We start from the raw sequence: 17,116 nt of genomic DNA, 5'->3' as shown, positions 1-17,116 counted from the left end.
GTGGTTATGGAAACATTTAAATTAATTTAAATTGAAGCTGCAATGTATTTAATGGTTAATTTAAATCTGTAATATAGAGCAGCTTACCAATTATTAGATGTGGTGGCTGCATCAGGTTTTTTTTTTTAGTCTTTGTCCCCTCTGTTATCAGCTGGAGATCTGGCCAGTAGCACACTCCCTGTATTATGCCCTGTACACACGACCAGTTTTCCCATCGGAATAAACTCTGAAGGTTTTCCCGCCGGAATTCTGCTGAAACTGTCTTGCGTACACACGATCACACCAAAGTCCGATCGTCAAGAACGCGGTGATGTACAGCACGCATGACGGGAATAGAAAAAGGAAGTTCAATAGCCAATAGCTTCTGTCTTGTACTTGCTTCAGAGTATGCTTTGTTTTTGGTCCGTCGGAATAGCATACAGATGAGCGGTTTTCACGATAGGACTTGGTTCCGTTGGAAATATTTAGAACATGTTCTATTTCGCAGTCCGTCAGAATTTTCGAAAAAAAAAAAAAAGTCAGATGAGGCATACACTTGATAGGAATATGCAATGAAAAGCTTCCGTCTGACTTTTTCTGTTGGACATTCCGCTTGTGTGTACGCTGCATCAGAGTGTCCCCACTCTGTATAAAGTAGCTCAGGGGGCACCTTTGGACAGCAGCATTGTCAGTCTGGGGGAGGGGAGTGTTAGGAGATACACTAACAAAATAAAGCTGAATTCCAGCTTACTCTTTTTAAGCAGTTACTGCTAGTGATGGCCGAACGGTTCGCCCGGCGGTCGTTTCGCGGCGAATTTCCGACTTTCGCCGTCCGCGGGTTCGAACGCCTTTTTCCGTCGTTCGCCCCGGCGGACTTACGTGTTTAATGTATACAAGAACTTTAACCTTTCGTGACACGTTTATCATGTGTTACAGGACAACCAATTGAGACATGACAGCTCATGGACACTTGGACATTCCCCCTAACCTATAAATACACCCGATCCGGTGGCCATTTTACATTCTTTCTTCTGTCACTGTAGGGAAAGGATCCTGTGTGGAGTAGGGACAGAGAAAACGCTAGCTATTTGGTACACAAAAGTTCTTTTCAGGACTGGTATAGGTGTTAGGTCAGCAGCCTGAGTTTCTTTTGTCAGTTTAGATAAAGGGACAGAGCGCTGTATGCTGCTATTTTAGGGACAGCTCAGCCAGATTAGTCTTTCTTCATCATCATCATCATCATCATCATTAGCTGTTACTATCAGGTCCACAAAAGAGCTGTTCCAGCTAATCGTTCCAGCCTACTCTTTTTTGCCAATTTGTATAGGGACAGGCAGGAAGCAGTGTGTCAGGCAGTGAGGATAATTTTAAAGACTTGCTGTTACTATTAGTTCCACAAAGGTTCTTTTCAGGACTGGTATCAGTGGTACGGTAATAGGCTTGTACACGTATAATATTCTTTCTTCCAAATATAGAAAGAATATTATACTTGACTGCTGCCCTTCTGCTGCAGTCTGCTAATCATTCACAACTCACTTGTTCCACAAAGCTCTTTATCAGGACTGGTAACTTGGTCTGTCTAGGGTGCTACGGTACATAGGCTTGGGTGCGGTACAGTCTGCTGTTCTGTAAGGACCGCTATCGGTCCACAATACATAGGGTTGCCGTGCACTACTGCTGACCGCTGCCCTATACTGCAGCAGTCCTTCATTGGTATAGGGACTGACGTACAGTCTGCTAATCACTAACACACAACCTGCTTGGTCCACAAAAGTTCTTATAAGGACTGGTAACTTGGTATAGGGTGCTACGGTACATAGGCCTGAGTGCGTTACAGTCTGCTGTTCTGTAAGGACCGCTATCGGTCCACAATACATAGGGTTGCCGTGCACTACTGCTGACCGCTGCCCTATACTGCAGCAGTCCTTCAGCGGTATAGGGACTGACGCACAGTCTGCTAAACACTAACACACAACCTGCTTGGTCCACAAAAGTTTTTATAAGGACTGGTAACTTGGTATAGGGTGCTACGGTACATAGGCCTGAGTGCAGTACAGTCTGCTGTTCTGTAAGGACCGCTATCGGTCCACAATACATAGGGTTGCCGTGCACTACTGCTGACCGCTGCCCTATACTGCAGCAGTCCTTCATTGGTATAGGGACTGACGTACAGTCTGCTAATCACTAACACACAACCTGCTTGGTCCACAAAAGTTCTTATAAGGACTGGTAACTTGGTATAGGGTGCTACGGTACATAGGCCTGAGTGCGTTACAGTCTGCTGTTCTGTAAGGACCGCTATCGGTCCACAATACATAGGGTTGCCGTGCACTACTGCTGACCGCTGCCCTATACTGCAGCAGTCCTTCATTGGTATAGGGACTGACGTACAGTCTGCTAATCACTAACACACAACCTGCTTGTTCCACAAAAGTTCTTATAAGGACTGGTAACTTGGTATAGGGTGCTACGGTACATAGGCCTGAGTGCGTTACAGTCTGCTGTTCTGTAAGGACCGCTATCGGTCCACAATACATAGGGTTGCCGTGCACTACTGCTGACCGCTGCCCTATACTGCAGCAGTCCTTCATTGGTATAGGGACTGACGTACAGTCTGCTAATCACTAACACACAACCTGCTTGGTCCACAAAAGTTCTTATAAGGACTGGTAACTTGGTATAGGGTGCTACGGTACATAGGCCTGAGTGCGTTACAGTCTGCTGTTCTGTAAGGACCGCTATCGGTCCACAATACATAGGGTTGCCGTGCACTACTGCTGACCGCTGCCCTATACTGCAGCAGTCCTTCAGCGGTATAGGGACTGACGCACAGTCTGCTAAACACTAACACACAACCTGCTTGGTCCACAAAAGTTTTTATAAGGACTGGTAACTTGGTATAGGGTGCTACGGTACATAGGCCTGAGTGCGTTACAGTCTGCTGTTCTGTAAGGACCGCTATCGGTCCACAATACATAGGGTTGCCGTGCACTACTGCTGACCGCTGCCCTATACTGCAGCAGTCCTTCAGCGGTATAGGGACTGACGTACAGTCTGCTAATCACTAACACACAACCTGCTTGTTCCACAAAAGTTCTTATAAGGACTGGTAACTTGGTATAGGGTGCTACGGTACATAGGCCTGAGTGCGTTACAGTCTGCTGTTCTGTAAGGACCGCTATCGGTCCACAATACATAGGGTTGCCGTGCACTACTGCTGACCGCTGCCCTATACTGCAGCAGTCCTTCATTGGTATAGGGACTGACGTACAGTCTGCTAATCACTAACACACAACCTGCTTGTTCCACAAAAGTTCTTATAAGGACTGGTAACTTGGTATAGGGTGCTACGGTACATAGGCTTGAGTGCGGTACAGTCTGCTGTTCTGTAAGGACCGCTATCGGTCCACAATAGATAGGGTTGACGTGCACCACTGCTGACCGCTGCCCTATACTGCAGCAGTCCTTCAGCGGTATAGGGACTGACGTACAGTCTGCTAAACACTAATACACAACCTGCTTGGTCCACAAAAGTTCTTATAAGGACTGGTAACTTGGTATAGGGTGCTACGGTACATAGGCTTGAGTGCGGTACAGTCTGCTGTTCTGTAAGGACCGCTATCGGTCCACAATAGATAGGGTTGACGTGCACCACTGCTGACCGCTGCCCTATACTGCAGCAGTCCTTCAGCGGTATAGGGACTGACGCACAGTCTGCTAAACACTAACACACAACCTGCTTGGTCCACAAAAGTTTTTATAAGGACTGGTAACTTGGTATAGGGTGCTACGGTACATAGGCCTGAGTGCGTTACAGTCTGCTGTTCTGTAAGGACCGCTATCGGTCCACAATACATAGGGTTGCCGTGCACTACTGCTGACCGCTGCCCTATACTGCAGCAGTCCTTCATTGGTATAGGGACTGACGTACAGTCTGCTAATCACTAACACACAACCTGCTTGGTCCACAAAAGTTCTTATAAGGACTGGTAACTTGGTATAGGGTGCTACGGTACATAGGCCTGAGTGCGTTACAGTCTGCTGTTCTGTAAGGACCGCTATCGGTCCACAATACATAGGGTTGCCGTGCACTACTGCTGACCGCTGCCCTATACTGCAGCAGTCCTTCAGCGGTATAGGGACTGACGCACAGTCTGCTAAACACTAACACACAACCTGCTTGGTCCACAAAAGTTTTTATAAGGACTGGTAACTTGGTATAGGGTGCTACGGTACATAGGCCTGAGTGCAGTACAGTCTGCTGTTCTGTAAGGACCGCTATCGGTCCACAATACATAGGGTTGCCGTGCACTACTGCTGACCGCTGCCCTATACTGCAGCAGTCCTTCATTGGTATAGGGACTGACGTACAGTCTGCTAATCACTAACACACAACCTGCTTGTTCCACAAAAGTTCTTATAAGGACTGGTAACTTGGTATAGGGTGCTACGGTACATAGGCTTGAGTGCGGTACAGTCTGCTGTTCTGTAAGGACCGCTATCGGTCCACAATAGATAGGGTTGACGTGCACCACTGCTGACCGCTGCCCTATACTGCAGCAGTCCTTCAGCGGTATAGGGACTGACGTACAGTCTGCTAAACACTAATACACAACCTGCTTGGTCCACAAAAGTTCTTATAAGGACTGGTAACTTGGTATAGGGTGCTACGGTACATAGGCTTGAGTGCGGTACAGTCTGCTGTTCTGTAAGGACCGCTATCGGTCCACAATAGATAGGGTTGACGTGCACCACTGCTGACCGCTGCCCTATACTGCAGCAGTCCTTCAGCGGTATAGGGACTGACGCACAGTCTGCTAAACACTAACACACAACCTGCTTGGTCCACAAAAGTTTTTATAAGGACTGGTAACTTGGTATAGGGTGCTACGGTACATAGGCCTGAGTGCGTTACAGTCTGCTGTTCTGTAAGGACCGCTATCGGTCCACAATACATAGGGTTGCCGTGCACTACTGCTGACCGCTGCCCTATACTGCAGCAGTCCTTCATTGGTATAGGGACTGACGTACAGTCTGCTAATCACTAACACACAACCTGCTTGGTCCACAAAAGTTCTTATAAGGACTGGTAACTTGGTATAGGGTGCTACGGTACATAGGCCTGAGTGCGTTACAGTCTGCTGTTCTGTAAGGACCGCTATCGGTCCACAATACATAGGGTTGCCGTGCACTACTGCTGACCGCTGCCCTATACTGCAGCAGTCCTTCAGCGGTATAGGGACTGACGCACAGTCTGCTAAACACTAACACACAACCTGCTTGGTCCACAAAAGTTCTTATAAGGACTGGTAACTTGGTATAGGGTGCTACGGTACATAGGCTTGAGTGCGGTACAGTCTGCTGTTCTGTAAGGACCGCTATCGGTCCACAATAGATAGGGTTGACGTGCACCACTGCTGACCGCTGCCCTATACTGCAGCAGTCCTTCAGCGGTATAGGGACTGACGTACAGTCTGCTAAACACTAATACACAACCTGCTTGGTCCACAAAAGTTCTTATAAGGACTGGTAACTTGGTATAGGGTGCTACGGTACATAGGCTTGAGTGCGGTACAGTCTGCTGTTCTGTAAGGACCGCTATAGGTCCACAATAGATAGGGTTGACGTGCACCACTGCTGACCGCTCACCTATACTGCAGCAGTCCTTCAGCGGTATAGGGACTAAGAGTTTTGTCACAGGGTCATTTAAAAAATGACATGCAGAGGAAGAGGCAGGCCCTTCCGCAGGGGTGGTAGGGGTAGGGCAGGAGCAACAGGCTTGAGCCAAAGTGGGAAGTTGCAGAAGGTGCGTTCAATTACTTTAAAGGATGCACCAGACTAGGTTGAGTGGCTCGCTCAGCCTTACTCTTCTGCACCCTCCTCATCCTCTCGATCTGCACCCTCTTCTTCACTCTCTGCTATGTGCACCCCCAAAGACACTACCACCAACAACACGACCACCACCACCACCACCACATACCTTCCGCTTGAGTCACTGGAATTATTTTCCGATCCATATCAAGAGGACATTTCTGATGCGCAGCCACTCTTGGTATTGGATCAGGAAGAGGAGGTAGCAACAAGCGCTACTCAGCAGTCTGACGCCAGTACCCAGATCAGCCCAAGGAGGAGGTTGGTCCCCGGTGTTGCTGCCTACTCTACTTATAGCGGTGGGGAAGGTGACGTTGATGATGACGTGTCTAGTGATGTCACGTGGGTGCCCACAAGAGAGGAAGAGGAGGGGAGTTCAGAGGGAGATATGGACCAGCAGATAGGGAGGAGAAGCAGCAATGACTTACATTGCACAGCAGGGACAAAGCAGACTGCAAATGTATCAGGAGCGAGTCATCGACCATGTACGGTCACATCTGGCGCTCCCAGGACACCGGCACATGGCTCCGCAGTGTGGGCTTTTTTTAACGTGTCCGCTGCTGACAATAGCGTTGCCATCTGCAATCTTTGCAGTCAACGCGTTAGTCGCGGTAAGCCCAATACTCACCTAGGGACGACCGCCTTAAGAAGGCACATGAGCAGCCATCACCGAGCCCAGTGGGAGCAACGGAACACACAAAGCCACACTGCAGGCTCTCACCGTCCAGCCTCGTCTTCTACTTCTCCTTCTCCTCTCTCCTCACAATTGTCCTCCACTCCACCTTCCATCACGCCAAGCTCACATTTTTCTGCAAAAAGGCAGGCTTCCGTGGGCCTAATGTTTGAGCGTAAAAAAATGATGACGCCGGATAACCCTCTTGCCCAACGGTTGGCGGCTGGCTTGTCAGAACTCATAGCCCGCCAACTACTGCCATATAAACTGGTGGACTCGGAGGCCTTTCGCAAATTTGTGGCCATTGGAACACCACAATGGAAGGTCCCAGGAAGGAAGTATTTCTCAGAGAAGGGCATCCCAGAGCTATATGGCCATGTTCAGCGGCAAGTGAATGTATCTCTGGCACACAGTGTCGGTGCCAAGATACATCTGACCACAGACACGTGGTCTAGCAAACACGGGCAGGGAAGGTATATCAGTTTTACTGCCCACTGGGTGAACCTTCTGACGGCCGTCAAGCATGTAACCCGTGGCACCCGTGTAGATTTGGTTTTACCGCCACGGATTGCATGCAGGCCTGACTCTTCTTCTCCTCCTCCTACTCCATCCTCCTCCCTCTCCTCCTCAGCTGCCTCCTCCTTTTCCGCTGCTAGCGTCTCTTCCACTGCACCGCCCAAGCTCCCCAGAACCTATTCCACATGCCAGGTGAGACGTTGCCATGCCGTGCTGCGTCTGTTGTGCCTGGAAGCAAAGAGCCACACTGGCCCGGCACTCCTTTCAGCTTTGCGTTCACAGGCAGATGAGTGGCTAACACCGCTCAATTTGACAGTTGGTAAAGTGGTGTGTGACAACGGTGCCAATCTGCTTAGCGCATTGAAACAGGGCAAAATCACGCACGTGCCGTGCATGGCACACGTCTTAAACTTGGTCGTGCAGCGATTCCTTGTCAAATACCCTGGGGTCCAGGACATCTTGCGGCAGGCAAGGAAAATCTCGGCCCATTTCAGAAGATCTTACACGGCCATGGCTCGCCTTGCTGACATTCAGCGGCGACACCATCTGCCGGTCAGACGTCTTATTTGCGATTGCCCGACGCGATGGAACTCAACCTTCTATATGCTTGATAGGCTGCTCCAGCAGAAACGTGCAGTTAACGTCTACCTGTATGAACTCTGCGAAAGAAACGGTTCTGGGGAGCTGGGTTTTTTTTCACCGCGCCAGTGGCTGCTCATGCGCGACACATGCAGACTTCTGCGGCCATTTGAGGAGATCACCAAACTGGTCAGTCGCAGCCATGGCGCCATCAGTGACATGGTACCTTATGCCTTCTTTCTGGAGCGTGCATTGCGTCGTGTCATTGATCAGGCTGTGGAGGAGCAGGAGCGGGAAGATGAGGAAGTCGCAATGCTGGATGAATTCCCAGGGGGGGCTACTCTATCTGAGACAAGTCAACAACAGGAGTCTGATGAGGAGTCAGAGGAGGATGGTGCCGGGGCGGATGAGCAGGAGCAAGAAGAGCATGCTTTAAACCTTTCTGGGATCCCTGTTGTGCGAGGATGGGGAGAGGAGAATGAAGAGGACGACATTATCCTGGATGATGAGCAGGAGCCAGGCCACCACACCGCTTCCACTTTAGTGCAAATGGGGGCCTTCATGCTCCAGTGTTTTAATAGGGACCCCCGTATAAAAAGCATGAGGGTCAAGGACCAGTACTGGGTGGCAACGTACTTAGACCCCCGGTACAAACACAAAATGGCGGAAATGTTACCGCCGTCGCAGAGGGCTGTCAGAATGCAGCACTTCCAGGCCTTGCTTCGAGAAATGCTGCATTCTGCTTTTGCGTGCGCTGGCAGAGGAGCAATTCCCACTCCCAGAGAAGGATTTGCGGGTACCAATCCAACAGCGCCTGCAAGAAGAGGCCGGTTTGAAGATGTGTTGGTGACTTCGGATATGAGGTCATTCTTTCAGCCGACCCATCGACAGGTGTCATCCGGATCCAGCATCAGGGAACGCCTAGACCGTCAGGTGTCCGACTACATTGGGTTAACGGCCGATGTGGACGCTCTGAGGAGTGATGAACCCCTAGACTACTGGGTGGGCAGGCTTGACCTCTGGCCAGAGCTTGCCCAATTTGCAATCGAACTGTTGGCTTGCCCCTCATCCAGTGTCCTGTCCGAAAGGACGTTCAGCGCAGCAGGGGGGATTGTGACCGATAAGCGTACTCGCCTAGCTCACCACAGTGTTAACTACCTCACATTTCTAAAAATGAATGAGGCATGGATCTCGGAGGAATTCAACACATGTGATCAGTAGACCATGTATATGTCTATAAACAATTTTTGGAATCAAGCACACAGACCTTCTTAATTCATTTGGCTCACTTCCCTGACCCAAAAAAGCACACCGTACTATATGCCCCTACCCTCCTCTTTGAAGAGGTTGAGCGGTGTCATATTTCTACTGGGGCTGCTTATTATGAGGGGTTCCCACCATCCCTGTGCTGTGCTGACTTCCTCCTGGGTGTTCTTATTATGAGGGGCTCCCACCATCCCTGTGCTGTGCTGACTTCCTCCTGGGGGTTCTTATTATGAGGGGATCACACCATCCCTGTGCTGTGCTGACTTCCTCCTGGGGCTGCTTACGGTGCTGCTGTCAGCGCTGTATGTCACGGAGCTGCTGTCAGCGCTGTATGTCACGGAGCTGCTGTCAGCGCTGTATGTCACGGAGCTGCTGTCAGCGCTGTATGTCACGGAGCTGCTGTCAGCGCTGTATGTCACGGAGCTGCTGTCAGCGCTGTATGTCACGGAGCTGCTGTCAGCGCTGTATGTCACGGAGCTGCTGTCAGCGCTGTATGTCACGGAGCTGCTGTCAGCGCTGTATGTCACGGAGCTGCTGTCAGCGCTGTATGTCACGGTGCTGCTGTCAGCGCTGTATGTCACGGAGCTGCTGTCAGCGCTGTATGTCACGGAGCTGCTGTCAGTGCTGTATGTCACGGAGCTGCTGTCAGCGCTGTATGTCACGGAGCTGCTGTCAGCGCTGTATGTCACGGAGCTGCTGTCAGCGCTGTATGTCACGGTGCTGCTGTCAGCGCTGTATGTCACGGAGCTGCTGTCAGCGCTGTATGTCACGGAGCTGCTGTCAGCGCTGTATGTCACGGAGCTGCTGTCAGCGCTGTATGTCACGGAGCTGCTGTCAGCGCTGTATGTCACGGAGCTGCTGTCAGCGCTGTATGTCACGGTGCTGATGTCAGTGCTCTGTATTACGGTGCTGCTGTCAGTGCTCTGTATCTCCTGCACCCTCTTGTTTGCCTACCCTGGTCCCTGACCTTCCCTCTCCTCCATTGCCTTCATTAGCTCCATAGTCCTGAATTGTCAGAACAATTTCCCAAATAAAAAAAAAATGCTTGTAGTTATCGATCCCAAATTCACCTCATACATGTATTATGCTATTGTCCAGGTGGTGGGACTACGTGCTACCCCCTAATAATTACCCCGTGGCCGCAAATTCGACCTAAAGGTTTGCGAAATTCGCCTCCCATTGAAGTCAATGGAGCCCGCGGCGAACGGTCGTTTTCGCGAACGTTTGTGTCCGTTCGCGTTTCGCGTTCGCGAAACGTCCCGTCGGAAGTTCGTCCATCACTAGTTACTGCAAACAGTTTTTAAAGTGGTTGTAAACCCATAGAAAAAAAAAAAAAAACCCACAAGACAAAGGCATAATGAGCTAGTATGCATCACATACTAGCTCATTATGAAATACTTACCTTAGATCAATGCTGTTTCAGCAGTCCCTGTACACCACTGTGACTGGCGACATGTCTCCCAGAGTTATTTCCGGGTTCGCGGGCTCTGGTGCTGTGAGTGGCTGGAGCCGCCGCAATGACGTCACTCCTGCACATGCATGCTGGAGCCACTGGTCACGATACAGGCCCTTTAGAAATGGCACGATCAAGCCATTTCTTCAGTGCGCATGCACCGATGACGTCAGCGCAAGTGCATATGGTAAATATCTCCTAAACCATGCATGTTTAGGAGATATTTACAGTACCTACAGGCAAGCCTTATTATAGGCTCTATTTGTGGGGGACATGAAAAAACTTTTAAAAAAAATTCAGGGTTCATAACCTTCCCTTAGGCTGGGTTCACATATCTGCGAATTGAATGCTGTTTTCACTGCACTATCACGTGATTTTTTTCTTTCTGCTCTGGGGTGTGCACGCACGCCACCAGAGCCCCGCTCCTGCTGCGATTGGACACAGCAGGAGCCAATCAGCGGGTCTGGCAGCTACCCCCCAGAACCTGCCAATCATTCACAGGAGAGGCAGAATGGTGGTCTGCCTATGTAAACAAGTCAGATCGCTGTTCTGCCAGTGAGGAAAATGGACATCTTGTGTTTCTGCTATGCAGAAACAAATATCTGTTTTCCTCAAGTCACAGCATCCCCCCCACAGTCAGAAACCACTCCCTGGGAGCACATTTAACTTTTTGATCGACCCTGATGTTAACCCCTTCCCTGCCAGTGTAATTTTTACAGTGACAGTGCTTTTTTTTTTTTATCACTGTAATGGTGTGATCAGTGTTTTTGGTCCCCAAAAAGTGGCACTTAAATGTCCAATTTGTCCGCTGCAATGTCGCAGTCCTGCTAAAAATCGCTGATCACCACGATAACTAGTAAAAACAATAAAAAGTTCATAAATATATCCCATAGTTTGTAGACGCTATAACTTTTGTGCAAACCAATCTATATACGCTTATTGGGATTTATTTTACCAAAACATGTAGAAGAATAAATATTGGCCTAAATTGATGAAAAAAATTGATTTTTACAATTTTTTTTAATTGGATGTGTTTTATAGCAGAAAGTAAAAAAATATATATTTTTTTTCAAAATTGTCACACTTTTTTGTTTATAGCACAAAAACAAAACAAAAAAAAAACGCAGAGGTGACCACCAAAAAAAATCTCTATTTGTGAGGATAAAAATTACATACATTTTGTTTGGGTACAGCGTCACACGACCACGCAATTGTCAGTTAAAGCAATGTAGTGCCTTATCGCAAAAAAATGGCCTTGTCGTTAAGACTCCTTTCACACTGGGGTGTTTTCCAGGTGCTTTTGCGCTAAAAATAGAGCCTGTAAAGCACCTGAAAAATGCCTATTCTGCATCCCTAGTGTGAGAGCCCAAGTGCTTTCACATGTTAGAAAAAGTTCTGCAAGCAGCATCTTTGCTTTGGGGCAGTGAGGGACCGGTGTATATATACACCGCTGCTCCACCGCTCCTGCCCATTGGAATGAATGGGCATCACTGCCAAAGCGTTTCGGCAGCGGCGATACATGGGCACATTTAACCCTTTATTCAGCCGCTAGCAGGGGGTGAAAGTGCCTCGCTACCAGCAAAATAGCACCACTAAAACTACTGTAAAGCGCCTCTTAACCACTTCCCGACCAGCGCACGACGATGTACGTCGACAGAATGGCACGGGCAGGCATATTGGCGTACATGTACGTCCAATATTCGTTGCCGCGCTGGTCGGGACCCCCGTGAGTCTGGTCGCGGGACCCGCGGACTCGATCGCCGCGGGCATCCCTGCGATCGTCTCACGGAGCGGCCGAATAGAGGAAATGCTGTATAAACAACATTTTTCCATTCTGCCTAGCAACTAGTGACGCTGATCTCTGCTCCATGTGATTGGAGCAGAGATCAGTGTACACTAAATGAAAGCCCAACCCCCCCACAGTTAGTAACACACCCCTAGGAACACTTAACCCCTACACTGCCACCCACTGGTTAACCCTTTCACTGCCAGTGTCATTTACACAGGAATCACTGCATTTATATAGCAGTGATTACTGTATAAATGACAATGGTCCCTAAAATGTGTCAAAAATGTCCGATGGGTCCCCCACAATGTCGCAGTCACAATAAAAATCGCAGATCGCCGCCATTACTAGTAAAAAAATAAAATAATAAAAAATTATTAATAAAAATGCTATAAAACTATCCCTATTTTGTAAACGCTATAACTTTTGCGCAAACCAATCAATAATCGCTTTTTGCGATTTTTTTTACCAAAAATATGTAGAAGAATACGTATCGGCCTAAACTGAGGGAAAAAAATGTTTTTTTATATATTTTTGGGGGATATTTATTATTACAAAAAGTAAAAAATAATGCGTTTTTTTCAAAATTGTCGCTCTATTTTTGTTTATAGCGCAAAAAATAAAAACCGCAGGGGTGATCAAATACCACCAAAAGAAAGCTCTATTTGTGGGAAAAAAAGGACGTTAATTTTGTTTGGGAGCCACGTCGCACGACCGCGCAATTGTCAGTTAAAGCGACGCAGTGCCGAATCGCAAAAAGTGGTCTGGTCTTTGACCAGCAAATTGGTCCGGTCTGAAAGTGGTTAAACTACCAGCGTTTTACCGTTAACGCCCATCCACTCCCGCTGCAAAATATTTTTTTTAATTCAAGCTTCATATTTTAAAAGGCTTATTCTTCAATGTGTTTGTTGTTGATTTAAATACAGAAATGTGTCGATTTAGCATTAGATGGAGCACAACATTTTAACAATAATTACCCTTATTACAATGGTAAACTTAAAGTGGTTCTAAAGGCTGAACGTTTTTTTATCTTCATGCATGAAGGGAAAAAACCTTCTTTGTGCAGGACTTTCTCTCATTAGCTGAGACAGCAGTAGGAGCCCATTGGCACCGCAATGGTGTAGGCTTATTGAAATACATTTATTTTACTGGCATATGCATTCCTACTGCATTTAAAAAGCCATTTGACTGCATTTGGTGTAAACAAGCCCTGAAGCTTACTTGAAAACCCCAAAACAGGATGTTTTCTGAAAGCAGAAACCATGTAAGATTAAATGATGGCACTTACAATGTTTTATCCTACATGATATTTGTACTGTTTATCAAATATCTATTAACAATTACACTCCAATTAAATTTAATGCACACAAACACATTGTAGTACCCAATCTCAACAAAATATAAAATGCCCCATACACACAGTCGGACATTCAGACCACAAAATCCGTCAGATTTTTTTCCGACGGGTTTTGGCCCAAACTTGTCTTGCATACACACGGTCGCACAAAGTTGTCGGAATTTCTGATTGTTCTGAACGAGGTGGCGTAAAAGACATACGTCAGGACTATAAACGGGCCAGTAGCCAATAGCTTTCGTCTCTTAGTTTATTCTGAGCACTTTGTCCGTCGGAATTGTCTGCGCACGTTTGGAATTTATGCAATCGGATTTTGTTGTCGGAAAATTTTAGATCCTGCTCTCAAACGTTGTGCGTCAGAAAATCCGACAGAAAAAGTCAGATGGAGCCCACACACGGTCGGATTTTCCGACAACGTGATCCAATCGCACATTTACCGTCAGAAAATATCCAACCGTGTGTATGCGGCAAAAGACAAGTAGTGTTGAGTAACATGTCAAACCATAAAATTTCGCATGCACTTGACCATAGCAACCACTTTAAAGGCTGTACAGGTCATCAGGTTAGATATAACAGTGAATGACGGCCTTCGAATTATTGTTCTTACAGTCTTATGCATGGCTATGCCTGGTGAAAAAGTTTCCATACATGTGCACAGTCAACGTGCACGTTTACATTTATATGTGCGAGTATGTGGGGGTGGGGGGCTGTAAGAATTTTTTTTGGAGAGGTTATTTAATTTCTTAACCCCTTGATGTAACACAAATATGTGGACCCATTGCCTTTTTTCCGTGGGGCCACATATTTTCAAATCTCCCTTTTTGCCTGGGAACATGCTCCCAGCTCCGAGGACCAGAGTGTCATTGAGATCTAACGATCGGTACCAGAACTCCCGATTCTGGGTCACCTGACCACTGTAGTAGCCTCTGATTGGCTACCACAGTGATCAGTCACTGTGAAGCCTGCCCCTGTGTTTCTCTCTCTGTGAATGGAGAGGAAAGATACATTGTATTTTTGTCTCTCCTTGCAGAGAGATAAAAAAAAGTGTGTGAAAAAAAATAAACAAATATTAACCACTTCCAGCCCAAAGATGTCATATGATGTCTTTGACTTTCACTGGGGATATCTGAAGGATGCCTGAAGGAAATAAGGCAATTCAGCTGCTCGATCATTCTTACAGGTGGCAGGAGGGGACATGGCCCCTCTCCCGCTGCTCCCATTGCTTCTACTGGCTCACTCGTGCGATCGGCGAGCCGGAGAATGAATCAGTCGCCGCCGAAAGTTATGCATAGAGATTTCTGGTGACCAGATGGTCCCCAATCATCTCTATGACCCTCGGAGGCCCGGACACGGGACGCGGCTGGAACAGTTTTTTTATTTTTCTTATCTCGGTCCTTCCAGCCTGATGGAGAGATGTGGGGTCTTATAGATCTCACATCTCTCCATAAAGAGGACCTGTCACGGCCTACTAGTTACATAGTAGGTAAGGTTAAAAAAAACACAAGTTCATTAAGTCCAGCTTATGTGTGATTATATGTCAGTATTACATTGTATATCCTTGTATGTTGCAGTCATTCAGGTGCTTATCTAATAGTTTTTTGAAACTATTGATGCTCCCCTCTGAAACCACCACCTGTGGAAGGGAATTCCACATCCTTGCTGCTCTCGATTATCAGCACAGCCCCCCCGAGGATGCCCACACTGGACCACCAGGGACGCCACCAGACCACCAGGGATGCCCAGCAGAGGTAATCCTCCCTAGACCACCAGGGATGCCAGTCAGGCACAATGGATGCCAATCAGTGCCCATAATGGATGGCAATCAGTGCCCACAATGGGCATCACTGATTGGCATGCATTATTGTTTGGCACTGATTGGCATCCATTAGTACAGTATAACACCTGTGTTGCTAATGAGTGCCCACCTGTGCTGCTAATGAGTGCCCACCTGTGCCGCTAATGAGTGCCCACCTGTGCCACCTATCAGTGCCCACCTGTGCCGCCTATCAGTGCCCACCCATGCCCATCTGTGCCGCCTACCAATGCCCATCTGTGCCGCCTACCCATGCCCATCTGTGCCGCCCATCCATGCCAATCCGTGCCAGCTATCAGTGCCAATTTGTGCCACCTATCAGTGTCCATCCGTGTCGCCCATCCGTGTCGCCTATCCGTGTCGCCTATCAGTGTCGCCTATCAGTGTCACCTATCAGTGCCGCCTATCAGTGCCGCCTATCAGTGTCCATCAATGCCACCTCATCAGTGCCACTTCATTGGTGCCCATCAGTGCTGCCTTATCAGTGCCCATCAGTGTAGCCCCATCAGTGCCCATCTGTGAAGAAGAAAACGTACTTATTTACAAAGTTTTGAAACTGAAACAAAAAAAAAACATTTTTTTTTTCAAAATTTTCGGTATTTTTTTATTTGTAGCACAGAAAATAAAAACCGCAGAGGTGATCAAATACCACCAAAAGAAAGCTCTATTTGTGGGAAAAAAATGATAAAAATTTCATTTGGGTACAGTGTAGCATGACCGCGCAATTGTCATTCAAAGTGCGACAGCGCTGAAAGCTCAAAATTGGTCTGGGCAGGAAGGTGTTTAAGTGCCCTGTATTGAAGTGGTTAAAAATACATTTTTGGGGATTCAGAGTAATGTTCTAGTATAAAATATTAATTTAAACTTGTAAAAAAAAAATTTCCAGAAAAGTATGGAAGTGGTTAAAAAATAAAAGAAAAAATACCCAGATCAAGGTTTGATTTAGGTCAGTGCCAGGGAAACTGTTTGATTCAAGTAAGAGTCAAAGGTCGTGGTCAGTATATTTTGGGCAGGATTTTTAAATTAGTATCAGTGTCAGTGTAATTGTCAATGTGTTTTAGGCTGGGTTCACACCGCTGCGATGCGGGAACGCCGCGAATCCGCAGCGTTTTCCCGCATCGCACACCTCCCGCCGGCAGTTCACACTGCCCTATGCGGACGGCTGGGAGTGTCAATGTTATGTTAATGACACCCCCAGATCCGTCGGCATATCGCAGTGCGATCTGCCGACTCGCACAGGAATCGGATCGCATGGTGTGAATCCCCATGCGATCCGATTCTGTTGCGGACCCAAAAAAGGGTCCCGTGCGAGTTTGCTGCGGGAGCGCTGCGAATTCAGCCATACTATCTGTATGGCTGAACTCGCATCGCTACGGAGATCGGATGTGATTTGCTGTGCGAATCACATCCGGATCTCCCCCCGCAGCGGTGTGAACCAGGCCTTAGGTAGGACAAAAAAAAAAAAGCAAAATGTGCACTCTTGTTTCTGGACTGTACTAAGGGTACAAATAACATACATATATGTGGTATCACTGTGATCATTAGGAGAGAGAGAATTTATTTTGGTCTGTTCTTGGGTGAAAGTTTATGATAGTAACAAGAAATATACAGCTAAATAAAAAAAATAGAATATATATATATATATATATATATATATATATATATACATATATATATATATATATATATATATTTTTTTTTTTTTTACTATTTTGGGCCAGTTTTCCTTTGATAATAAAAACAATCAGGTGATAGCCATAACTATTTAAAACCTAATGAAAGCCCAATTTGTCCTGAAAAAACAAGGTATAATTCACCTGGATGCA

Source organism: Lithobates pipiens, unplaced genomic scaffold, assembly GCF_037356315.1.
Source record: "Lithobates pipiens isolate NorthernLeopardFrog02 unplaced genomic scaffold, aLitPip1_a1.2 Scaffold_16, whole genome shotgun sequence".
NCBI classification, from domain to species: domain Eukaryota; kingdom Metazoa; phylum Chordata; class Amphibia; order Anura; family Ranidae; genus Lithobates; species Lithobates pipiens.
This window is presented reverse-complemented; position numbering follows the sequence as displayed.